Source organism: Schistocerca gregaria, chromosome 2, assembly GCF_023897955.1.
Source record: "Schistocerca gregaria isolate iqSchGreg1 chromosome 2, iqSchGreg1.2, whole genome shotgun sequence".
Taxonomy (NCBI): domain Eukaryota; kingdom Metazoa; phylum Arthropoda; class Insecta; order Orthoptera; family Acrididae; genus Schistocerca; species Schistocerca gregaria.
Window position 1 is genome coordinate 884,240,017 of NC_064921.1, and position 12,151 is coordinate 884,252,167.

Consider the following 12,151-nt stretch of genomic DNA (forward strand, 5'->3'; position numbering starts at 1 on the left):
TCATTTTCAGAAGTTGGAAAGCTTAAGCTATGTTCTTAATGGATCTTCTGTTTGTTTTATTCTCCAACACTGAACATGTATCAGAAATCATATAAAACAAATTTAAAAAAGTCAAAATGAAGTAAGTGTACGAAACAGACATACATTAGGAAGCAGTGAATGCCAAGACAGATTGACCTCCCTTCTCATCCTATAATTGATAACCTCCCTTGTGTTATTTCTACATTCTGCCATCGAGGCTCCCATCTATTCTGTCATCTAGTCTCCCATCTCCTCCTTCTCGTTCATCTTTACAGATTTCTTTTTTCCATTTTCAGAAGTCAACCCTTTATCTCTAATAGCTTAAGACACAGTGTTTACTTTAGAGACTGTGATGTTCTTGTTATCATTAAACACATTCGTGAGCTTTATGTGAACGTAAAAAAAATATACATATAATAAGAGAAAGGCATCCACTCACCTAAAGCAGGCTGATGAGGGGCACATAGACACATGTAGTAGAAAACAGTGTTCACTAGCTTTCGAGCTCTCTGAGTTTTCTTGTAGTAGAAAGTACATACTTTCATACAAACAACCATATAGGCACCCAGCCACATAGACACTGATTATTGATAATCAGTTATTGAGGGCAGGGGTCTGACTGATGGATGTGGGATGTGGGGATGGGGCCGGGAAGAATGCATGCTGCAAGAGAGGCTAGTGGCCAGTGCAAGGCAGGAGCAGGAAAGACAGATGACTCAGAGCCTGAAAAAGGCGAAATTCTGAGGGGTTTAAAAGAGCAAAAGTGAGAGGGGAGAAGGGTGGAAAGTGGGGGGGGGGGGGGGATGGAATGCCCACTGGGGAGGGGGTGGGAGGAGGAACAGCAAAGGGTGAAGATAGTAGATAATCTGGATGGAAAAGGAGTGTGTAGCTAGCAACATTGGAGATAAAAAGGAAGGGAAGAGGTAAGGTGAAGCAGTGGAAAACACTTTAATGGAGGTTTAGTTCAGGGGGTCTGGGAGAACATAGGATATACAGTTCCCATCTGTGTAGATCAGTGAAACTTGTGTTGGAAAGAAGTATCCAAAATGCACAGGTAGTGAAGCAGCTCTTAAATTCATTTGTGTTGTGCTGCAGACTGGTGGAGACCAGATCATGAAAATGCTGTCAATAAATCTGAAACATATGTGTGGTTTTAGGGGATGACTGTATAGGTTAGATTCCTCCGAACAGCCCAAGAGAATGGTGTGATGCAAGTATCCATGGCAGTACCACGGATTTTTTGATAAATTTGGGCTTCAAAACTGAAATAATTGTGGGGTAGGATGTGGTAAGCCAGGAGGATTTGATATTGGGAGGACACTGGAAAAGGTAGTGTTCCATGTCCACAAGAGTGTGGGCATGGAGGATGTTGGTGTACAAGGACAATGGATCCACAGCGACCAAAAAGGAGTCATATGGTAACAGGACAGGAAATGTAGAAAGGTGCTGAAAGAAGGGAGTAGTGTCCTGGGTGTAGCATGGGAGGTTGCAGACAATAGTTTGAAAGTGTGGGTCAATAACTGCAGAGGATTGTTCTGCGGTAGCACTGTAATCAGCCACAATGGGACGGCCTTTAGGGAGACCTGTTGGGCTTAATTTGGGAAGTAGGTAACAGGTTGCTTGTGCAAAGAGGGGGACATATTCAGGTGTCGGGTGTTGGGATGGGCCTAAAATCCTGAGGAGCTGCTGGAGCTCCTTTTGGACTTCTAGGATGAGATTATGGCTGTAAGATTTGTACACAGAGGTATCAGGAAGTTGGCAGAAATCATCAACCACAAAGTTATTACAATTCATGACCACAATGGTGGAACCTTTCACAGTGGAAAGGATGATAAGATCTAGGCTGGTTTCCATGTTATTGATAGCTGTGTGTTCTGTATGAGTGATACTGAACTCAACAGGGAAGGGCCAGTTTAGAAGTGAGGAATTCTTGAAAGGTCTCAAGGGGTTGAGGATCATGGTTGGATAGTTCTATGTGTGGTTATGGTTGGCTGTTGTCGTAGGGTGTATGGAAAGGAAAGAAAGCCCTTTACAAGTCCAGCTTGGCTGAACTTCAGTTTTGGGCTGTAGGTGAGGCTTCTAGAAATTACTGAGACTTATACAGGGGTCACAGTTTTGGAAGAAAGGTTGACAACAGTGATATGGAATTGGTGTTCAGGAGCAGTGTGTTTTGGGGAGGGTAGCAGAAGTTTTGGGGGATATGGAAGGCCGTGTAGTTCAGCAAGGCATGGTTGAGAAGCTATGAGGGGTTGGATCAGTTAATAAGCTCTTTATTGGCTGGAGGTAATCCCATGTGGGCATAATACAGGAGTAGCTGGGACAGCTTCTTAAGATGACGCTGAGAATACTGTCCCAGCTACTGAATGGCAACATCCACCACCCCCATCTTCCTCTCTCTATATCTATTATATCATTTATCCCCCTCAGAACTCATTTAGTCTTGTTGTGCAACATCTGAGTCATCTGTCTTTCATGCTGCTGCCTCGTACTACCCTGCTCTCCCTACCTCCTGCATCCTTCCCTACTTCCTCCCCACATTTATCAATTACGCAACTGCTCTCAATAGTCGAAAATCAATAATTAGTGTTACTGTAGCCATGGTAGCATGCATTAGCATGTCTATGTGGTTTGAATGTGAATGTGTGTACCTTCATCTAGTAGAAGAGATGGAGAACTCAAAAGCCACTCTACTAGCACAAAGGTCCCACTGCCAAACTGTGGCCACCTGTAAACTTGATCATACAGTTGCATAACATGCGGTGCACCATAAGACAAATGACTTTAACAGCTGCTTCACTTCACATACAGTTTGGATACTCCCTTCCAGCACAAGTTTCTCTATATTCCACAGATGGGAGTTGTCTCTCCAGTATATCCTGCTTTCGTGCAACCCCTTGGCCTAAATCTCCACTAAACTGTTTCCCACTGCCTCATCTTACCTTTTCCCTTTCTCTATTCTCTTCTGCCATTTTCCACATCACTCTTTCGCGTTCTGATAATGTACTGTCTCCGCCCACCACTCCAACTCCACTCCTGTGGGCAGTCTCTCTCTCTCTCTCTCTCTCTCTCTCTCTCTCTCTCTCTCTCTCTCTCTCCCTCCCTCCCCCCCCCCCCCCCACCCCCCTCCACACCTTTCATCTTCTCTCTCCCATCCCTAGCTTCCTCTTCATATCTATTTTAACTCCCTCTCTGTAAATCTGTAATGTGCTGTGACTCCTCAGAACTCCTTTTGCCTTGTGCAGCCTCTGAGTCATCCATCCATTACGCTCCTGCTTTGTTGCACTACTCCACTACCTCCTCCTTGCCTTGTGCATCCTTTCCTACTCTTCCCCTCATCCATAAGTCAGACAACTGCGATAACCAGAAAACCAGTAATATGTGTTGCTGTGGCTGCAGCAGGCTGCATTTGGGTACCTGTGTTGTGTGTGTGAATGTGTGTATCTTCTACTAGTAGAAGAGCCAGAAAATTCAAAAACTAGTGAATAGTGTTTTATGGTACTTGCATCTATGTGCCACACATAAGTCTGCTATAGGAGAGTGGTTGCCTCTCCCTCATTTTAAGCATTGTTCCATTCAAGAATTTCTATTATTTCTACATAAAGAAAATTTTTGTGACAATGGGGATACTGCCACCTAAAACATGGAATAATGTAACAATAAAGTATGGAAAGTTTTGGTTAAGAATTACAAATTATTTAGGAATAAAGGAGATGAATCACTGAAAGGCAGAAGCACTGTGTCATCAATAGGTACACACACAAAAGGTATAGAGCTTGACTAGCTTTCACAATGCACTTTCTTTTTCTAGCTTGCAGGAAAAACACACACGCACACACACACACACACACACACACACACACACACCTGTCTCCCTACACTGTGCACAGTCGACTGTCAGCTCTTTCCTGACCACAGTAATTGTTTTGGGGTGAAGTAGGGGTGTGGGATGGTGAGTAGTGAGGGATGGAGAGTGGCAGGGGGCAAGGAGGGGGTTGGGAGGAAGTGTCTAGCAGCTCATGGGAGAGTGGGGAGCAGCCTATGGGCTAGCTACATGTGCAGGTAGAGGGGGCAGGTGTCAAATGGCCGCACACACACACACACACACACACACACACACACACACACACACACACACACACACACACACTTTTGGGAGGGAGGCAGTGAGTTACCTTGGATGTGTCAGATGGCCGCACACATGCACACACACACACACACACACACACACACACACACACTTTTGGGAGGGAGGTAGTGAGTTACCTTGGATTTAGGTCAGGAAGGTTACGGGAGCAAAGGATGTGCTGTAAAGATAGCTCCCATCAGTGCAGCTCAGAAATACTGGTTGCAGTAGGGAGGTCCCAGACAGCACAGGTTGTGAAGCAGCCATTGAAATCTTGCATATTGTGCTCTGCTCCATGTTGTACTACTGGGTGGTACTCCTTGTTTTTGGCAACAGTTTGGCAGTGGCCATTTGTTCTAGTTGACAGCTAGTTGGTTCTCATATCTATGTATAATACTGAGTAGTGTTTGCAGCAAAGCTGGTATATAACATGGCTGCTATTCACAGTTGGCCCACCAGCCTATGATGGGGTAATATAAGCCTGTGACAGGGCTGGAGTAGGTGGTGCTGGGTGGGTGGATTGGGCAGATCTTGCATCTGTGTCTTCCACAGGAATATGATCCCTGTGGCACAGGATTGGGGGGTGGAAGTGGCATAGGGATTGACTACAATGTTGTGAGGGTTTGGTGCGCACTGGAACACCACTTTGGGAGGGGTTGGAAGTATCTAGGGTAGGATGTCCCTCATTTCAGGCCATGATCACAGATCATGAAAGCTCTGATAGAGGACGTAGTTCAGCTGTTCCAGTTTGGAGTGGTGTGGGGTAACAAGGAGAGCACTACTTTGTGGTTGGGTCTGGGATGGATGTGAGGTTCAAGTGCATGTGAGGATGTAGACAGGAGATCTTTTAGTGTGGGCACAGTGGAGCACCCATGATTGTTAGGATTGTGGATTTTGGTGAATGGGAAGAAGATGGGTGTGTGGGAGATGGATCCAGGAGAGAGGTCCTGGGAAAGGGCCTCAGGATTTCAGAAGGGATTGGAGGTTATGTTGCACTTCTGAGATGGGGCCACTTTCGCAGAGCTTGTATGTGGAGGTGTTGCACAACTGATAGAGGCTCTCTGCCAGTTAGGCACTCCAGTTCATCACAACAGCGGTGGAGCTTTTGTTTGTGTCCTTCCTTCTGTTGAAAGGTTGTTGTTCATAGGTAGGGACCTGGGGAATGTTGGTGAAGCCAGGTTGGAAATTAGACATTCCTGGAAAGTGAACATGGGTTGGTTAGGTGGTAGTGTGGGAGGTTCACGGTTGGACAGGGGTATGAAATGGGACAGACAGGGTTTGATGTTCGAACTGGATTGGCTGTGGCTGTAGATGTTGGTGGCAAAGAAGTGCTTCCACTGTAGGGAGCAGGAGAAGGAGGGAAGTTCTTTCACAAGTCCAACATGGTTAAATCTGGGAGAAGGAGTGAATGTGAGGCCTCCGGATAGGACTGAAACTTCCGGGAGATGAGGATTTTGAAGGAGAGGTTAAAACTAGTGTTCTGAAATTGTTTTGGCTCTGGATTTTGGAATGTTTGTAGAGGGTTTTGGAGGATGTGGTAGGTCGAAAAGGCCAGCTGGGCAGGGTCTAGGTGCTATGAGGGGTTGACGAGGATAAGATGGGGAATGGATAGTGGTGCCCCATTGTGTGAGAAGGGTGTCAGCAGGCTGTATAACTTGTGAAGGTGGTGTTTGGAATGTTCTTCTAGGTATCTGAATGTCAGGATTTCAATTTGGGCGATGAGGTGTAGGCAATGGGGATTGTACAGTAACAGTATTTTACAGGGGGGGTGGAGGTAATTCAGGGACACCTGAGCCATGAAGATGTGTTTTTGTAGAACCAGGTTTGTGAGGCAAAGGGACTTGCAGAATCTGAAAAGATGGGAGGTCATTGTGGAAGGTGGGGGGGGGGGGGGGGGGGGAATCCCAAAACAGGGACTTTTATGTTAGGCCACTGGGGCAGATTCCATGGCTTAGGCAGTATATAAGGAACAGGATGTGGGACAGGATTTTGGCTATAGATAGGGAACATTTCTGAGCTGGTGCAGATAAATAGAGCAGGGGTCCATTGCAGAGGGGGAAGGGGCAATAGTATTGGGGAAGGAAGTTGGCATAGGAAATGACAACTAAGGTGTCAGGTGGTTGTAGGGGGAGTTGAATAACATGACGAGTGCAAAGAATGGTGAGTGCAATGAATGAAAGGAATGGTGTTGGGGACAGGGGATAGTATTGTGACAGGGGTATATCTGATCACGCATGATATATCATCATATGCGCGATATAAATTCAACCATGCATGATTTATCATAAGAGATAAAAAGGAAATAAGGACAGACAGATCAGGAACAATATGTGAGGGAGTGAGGATTTTGAGTTGCTAGAAGTGTATGTTAAGCTTTTATCGGGAGTCGCATGGCGCATGGAGTTGCGTGCATGGCTGTCATAATGGATGTGGCTGATATTACATGATATAACAAAAGTCCCTTGCAACCACATGTGTCAAGGCCATCATGGAGTGTGCCATCAAGACAAGAGGAAATAGACATAAGAGAAAGAAAGGGATGGACAATAGAGGGAAGCTAAATAGAGGAGACCGAGCGAGGTGGCGCAGTGGTTAGCACACTGGACTCTCATTCGGGAGGACGACTGTTCAATCCCGTCTCCGGCCATCCTGATTTAGGTTTTCCGTGATTTCCCTAAATTCTTCAGGCAAATGCCGGGATGGTTCCTTTGAAAGGGCACGGCCGATTTCCTTCCCCATCCTTCCCTCACCCGAGCTTGTGCTCCGTCTCTAATGACCTTGTTGTCGACGGGACGTTAAACACTAATTTCCTCCTCCTCCTAAATAGAGGAGACAGTAACGAAGGACGGACAACACAAGGTTTGGATGGAAGGGAGCCACTAAGTGGTATAATAATGTACAGAAAGTTCTGGTTGAGAATTATGAATTATTTAAGAATAAAGATCACTCACCAAAAGGCAGAAGTGCTGCATCATTTTCAGGTAGACAAACAACAAGTACAGACCTTGGCTAGTTTGTCACCCAATAGCATCCCTGACTGGAACAGCTGGACCATGTCCTTTGTCAGGGCTTTGATTATCAATCATCATGCCCTGAAATGAGGAAAAACCTACAGAAGATACTTCCATCCCCCTCCCCCCCAAAACGGTGTTCTGCTGCCCACCCATCCATGCAACATCCTAGTCCACCCCTATGCCACTCACACCCCCAATCCCCTGCCACAGGGATCATACCCCTGTGGAAGACCCAGATGCAAAACCAGCCCAATCCACCCACTCCAGTCCTGTCATAGGCATATCTTACCCCATCATAGACCAGGCCACCTGTGAAAGCAGCCATGTTATATACCAGCTCTGCTGCAAACACTACACAGTATTTTACATACTGTATTTACTCGAATCTAAGCCGCACTTTTTTTTCCAGTTTTTGTTATCCAAAAAACCACCTGCAGCTTAGAATCGAGTGCAAAGCAAGCAGAAGTTCTGAAAAATGTTGGTAGGTGCCGCCACAACTAACTTCTGCCGTCGAATATATGTAGCGCTTCACAGGCATGCTTTGCAGGCACAAAGATAAATACTGGAGCCAAAACCTCTGCGTCAGTAAATAAATTTTAAAAAATGGTGGAAGATGAGCTTTTGACCACTGCATTTTCATACATTAGCCATTGAAGTAAATACAAATTCCGTATTGTTTATCTTCGAATGTTGCAGCGTTCCAATGTACTACGTAAATCCAACTGGCAAGACTGTTAGGAATGTTTGTCAATATGGCCAGCTCTATGTTCTGAATTTTTTCCTACCTCTGAGAAGAGGTGGTTGCTAATAGGAACTTTTATGAATTATGAATCACATGCAGTATTCTCCTCACCATAAGAATAATACGAATATAAAAATTTTGCCACATATTCTTTCGTGTTTGCTGCTGTCTCATTTAAATTCTGTCTGCCTAATAAACTACGAAACTAGAGTGAGACAACAGCAAACATGGAAGAATATACATATGATGTCATGTTTATATTCATATTATTCTTATGCGTAATAGTGATACAGTCAGAAATGAAGCACGGCAATTTACAAGATTTTTAAATCTAAGATGACTCTAATTTCTGTGCAGAATGTAATGTACTAAAGAGGCGTCTGCAAAGATTTTCAAACGGAGAAAAATTTTCGTTAAACTCTCGTTCAGAACATCTCCTATCATACGCAGTCTATTATTTGGTTCTTGTTGATCATTATCAAAGAAAGCAGCAGTGTAAGTAACAACAAATAGCAGTCTCTTCCCATTGTTTCGCTAATGAGACGATTCCTCCCTTTTTTTTAAATTGTAAGCAGCGGTAGCGTGCACAAAAGCAAGCCATGCTATGAGCGGCGACAGGCTGTAAACACTCATTATCAGAATGCGACAAACAATGCATGACACAGTACAGTAATGCATCTTCAGCTTAGAGTGACGTAAACACCTATAACAAAGAGAACAGTACTTATTAGATGAAAGAAAAATAAGCAATCAATTCAAACCAGATGAAGCACGTGAAAAAGGGAGGGTACCCATATAAATACGGACGGAATGCCTGGCACATAGCAATGGCTATCTGGTAAAGCTTTACTGCTAAGCTTACATTTCAAACCAAACTACTGTAGCTGTATCGTCATTCATTTGACCTAAATTGTGCCTCATATTACAATGGACCAACTTTGTTTCGATTTGAAGGTGCAGCCTAAAACTTTTCTCTTCCCTAGAATTTCGAGTCTCAAATTTCAGGTGAGGCTTATATTTGGGAAAATTTCAAGTCTCATTTTTCAGGTGCGCCTTAGATTCGAGGGCGGCTTAGATTCGAGTAAATACGGTAGGTATGACAACCAGCTAGCTGTCAACTAGAATGAATGGCCACTGCCAAACTGTTGCCAAAAATAAGGAGGACCATCCAGTGGCACAACATGCAGCAGAGCACAACAAGTGAGATTTCAATTGTTGCTTCACAATCCGTGCCATCTGGGTCCTCCCCACTACCACCAGCTTCACAGATGGGAGTTAGCCTTACAGCATATCCTTCATTCCCATAGCCTTTCTGACCAAAACAGAAGGTAACTCACTGTCCCTCACCCCCCTCCCAATAGTGTGTGTGTGTGTGTGTGTGTGTGTGTGTACACCATCCCCTGATCCAGTGCCCCACCCAATTTGTGTCTCCACATCAGCTAGTTGTGTGCTGTTATCTTATGCCCTAGTCTAAGGAATCGCATGCCCAGCCATCTGCCACCTGCCTCCTCTACCTGCACCCCTAGCTAGCCCACAGGCAGCTCCCCACTCTCCTACATGCTACTAGACACTTGCGCCCCCCCCCCCCCCCCCCACCACCACCTCCTGCCTCTCTCCATCTGTCACCCCACACCACCCCATCCCACATCCCCACCTCACCCCAGCACACCTCATCATGGGCCAGGAAAGAGCTGACATTCAAACAAGCACATTGTGTGTGCACATAAGTAAGTGGGTGAGTGTGTGTGTGTGTGTGTGTGTGTGTGTGTGTGTGTGTGTGTGTGTGTATGTGTGTGCGTGCCTTTTTCCTACAAGCTTGAAAAAGGAAATGTGTTATAAAAGCAAGTCAAGCTCTGTACCTTTTGTTTGTGTACCTATCAACGAAGCAGCACTCCTCCCTTTCTGTAATCGTCTATTTATTCCTGAATAATGTTAAAATATGTACATGAAAAGAAAGAGATAATAAATCTTTACCTTTCCGCACTTTTCAGTCCCTTTAGTAAGTGAACTACAACAGACAGAAGGTACGAAAGAAGCACGATAAGGTCCACTGTATTGGGTCATGGTCAACACAAACTACAGGAAAAAGATCACATTTAGTAATTGGACTAAGGGTCAACATTCAAACTACAGCATCTTTTCCCCATTTTTCTTTTTTATAAAATCCTTTGCTTTAATTCCTCTGTTTCATTTTCAATCATCTTTAAAGTTACTGGTCTCCCAATTGATTACCTATAACATATAACACCCCACACATATTTCTCTTTGAAACCTCCTACCAGAACAAAAATATGTATGCAAAATTGACTTATATGTTGTCTTTCCCTTTTGCTACCAATGCTTTTGCCAGCTGAGCTGTTAGCCACACCTTACAAGCCATCTAAAAGCTTCAATGTGCCAGAATCTCTGACTCTACCTTCCAAATTCCATTGTGATCTCTAACAAGACTTGTTAGATTACAGCTCTGTTAGAAAGTATAAGCTGATTAGTGGCTTATTCATACTTTAAGGGCTGTTTCCAGAAAGAATCTGTCATTCTGCACTGGAAGATAAACTGTTATAAAAGTTCTGTTAATAAGCAAAAGTCTGTTCTATCAGTTGTACAATTTTATTGTATTACTACAAATTTGTGGGTGAATGTCAGTTCCTCACAATTTTTTCAACACACATCAGCCCGGTATCTGCCTTTTCCATTATCACAGTTGTGTGATTATCTACATGAAATTATTTTGGACACCCATCCCCCTGTACATGATGGAGGATAATGATTCCTGTAATGGCTGGTGATGGTCTAATCAAATAACAGTGGACTATGTTACCTACTTACAGACAACACTTTCCATACTTGGTTCAAGAAGGTTTACAGGCAAATGCCATACTACTGAATAATTCAAAATATTTCCGTTCACTTTGTTCACTGTGAGACAGTTCACTTGCAAGTTTGTTATGTGAATGACTGAACTGATGAAAGCAGTTATGGCATGATGAATCAAACAATTCAGTTCAGGGGAGTTTGAAGCACACAGTGAGCAAACACACAACCCAAACTGAAGCCAAGTTCATTGTGAGTATGAGAATAGCAACATTATTGTAAACCATAAGAAATTAAAAAACAAAGTGCGATCAGTGTAGGAAGACTATATACGGCACATGCCAGAATGCTTCATGAATAGCAAATTGACTGTGGCCTGCTGCATCACTCACCATTATTGCGCATAGCAAGCCATTAGGCCAAGTCCACTGAAGCCACATATGGCTTCTGCTAATGTGGGCATAACAGCTGAGTGCCTAGGCCTCCTAACACAATGCACAGTGTTGTTGTTGTTGTTTACAGCCTGAAGACTAGTTGGAAGCAGCTCCCCACATTAGTCTACCCTATGAAAGCTTCTTTGTCTCTATGTAGCTACTGCAACATATGTCTATCTAAATCTGCTTATTGTTGTAAAGCACTGGTATCCCTCTGCAGTTTTTACCCTCCATACTTCCCTCCATTACTGAATTGATAGTTCTGGATGACTCAGACTGTTTTATCAATCAAACTTTTTTTTTTTCAGTCAAGCTTGTAGCATCACAAAATCGTTGGCACTAACAGGAAAGCAGTAAATGTGGTGCTATTATACTCTTCTCTCTCCAGTTCAATTCAGACCTCTTTGTGGGTTATTCAATCTACCTATCTAACTTCAGACTTCATCTGCACCATTATGTATCAAAAGATCTATTTTATTCTTGTCTGCCTTATGTCCATACATTATTTCCAGGCAAAAAACTCTTACCATTTAATATTATACTAGATACTTTTCCAGAAAGATGTTCTTGCTATTGCCAATCTGTATTTTGTACCCTTCACACTTTCGCCATCATTATTTGTTTCCCAACGAGCCTGGTTTAATTTAACTATGCTCCATTAGTATTGTTTTACTTTTGCTAGTGTTCATCTTACAATTCTTTTCAAAACATTCTATTCATACAATCTTAATATTTCACTGCCATCTCTGAAGGTTTTACAATTTCACCAGCAAATGTCAAAGTTTTTATTTCTTTTCACTAATCTGTAATTCACTTTCTAAACTTCTCCTTTGTTTCCATCACCGCCTGTCCAGTGTACAGATTAAATAACATCGGGGATAAGCTACTACCATGGCTCATTCTGTTCTCCACTACTGCCTCCCTTTCATGACCTACATCTCTTATAACAGAAACACGATTTCAGCTGTTCAATCACTGTATTTCACTCTTGCTACTTTCACAATAT

The 12,151-nt window shown here is 43.6% G+C and overlaps 1 protein-coding gene across 5 annotated transcripts in view; it reads right to left on the reverse strand.

Moving 5' to 3' along the window:
• LOC126335308 (uncharacterized) overlaps positions 1–12,151 on the reverse strand; it is a 328,273-nt gene that overhangs the window by 201,880 nt on the left and 114,242 nt on the right. The window lies entirely within an intron of this gene.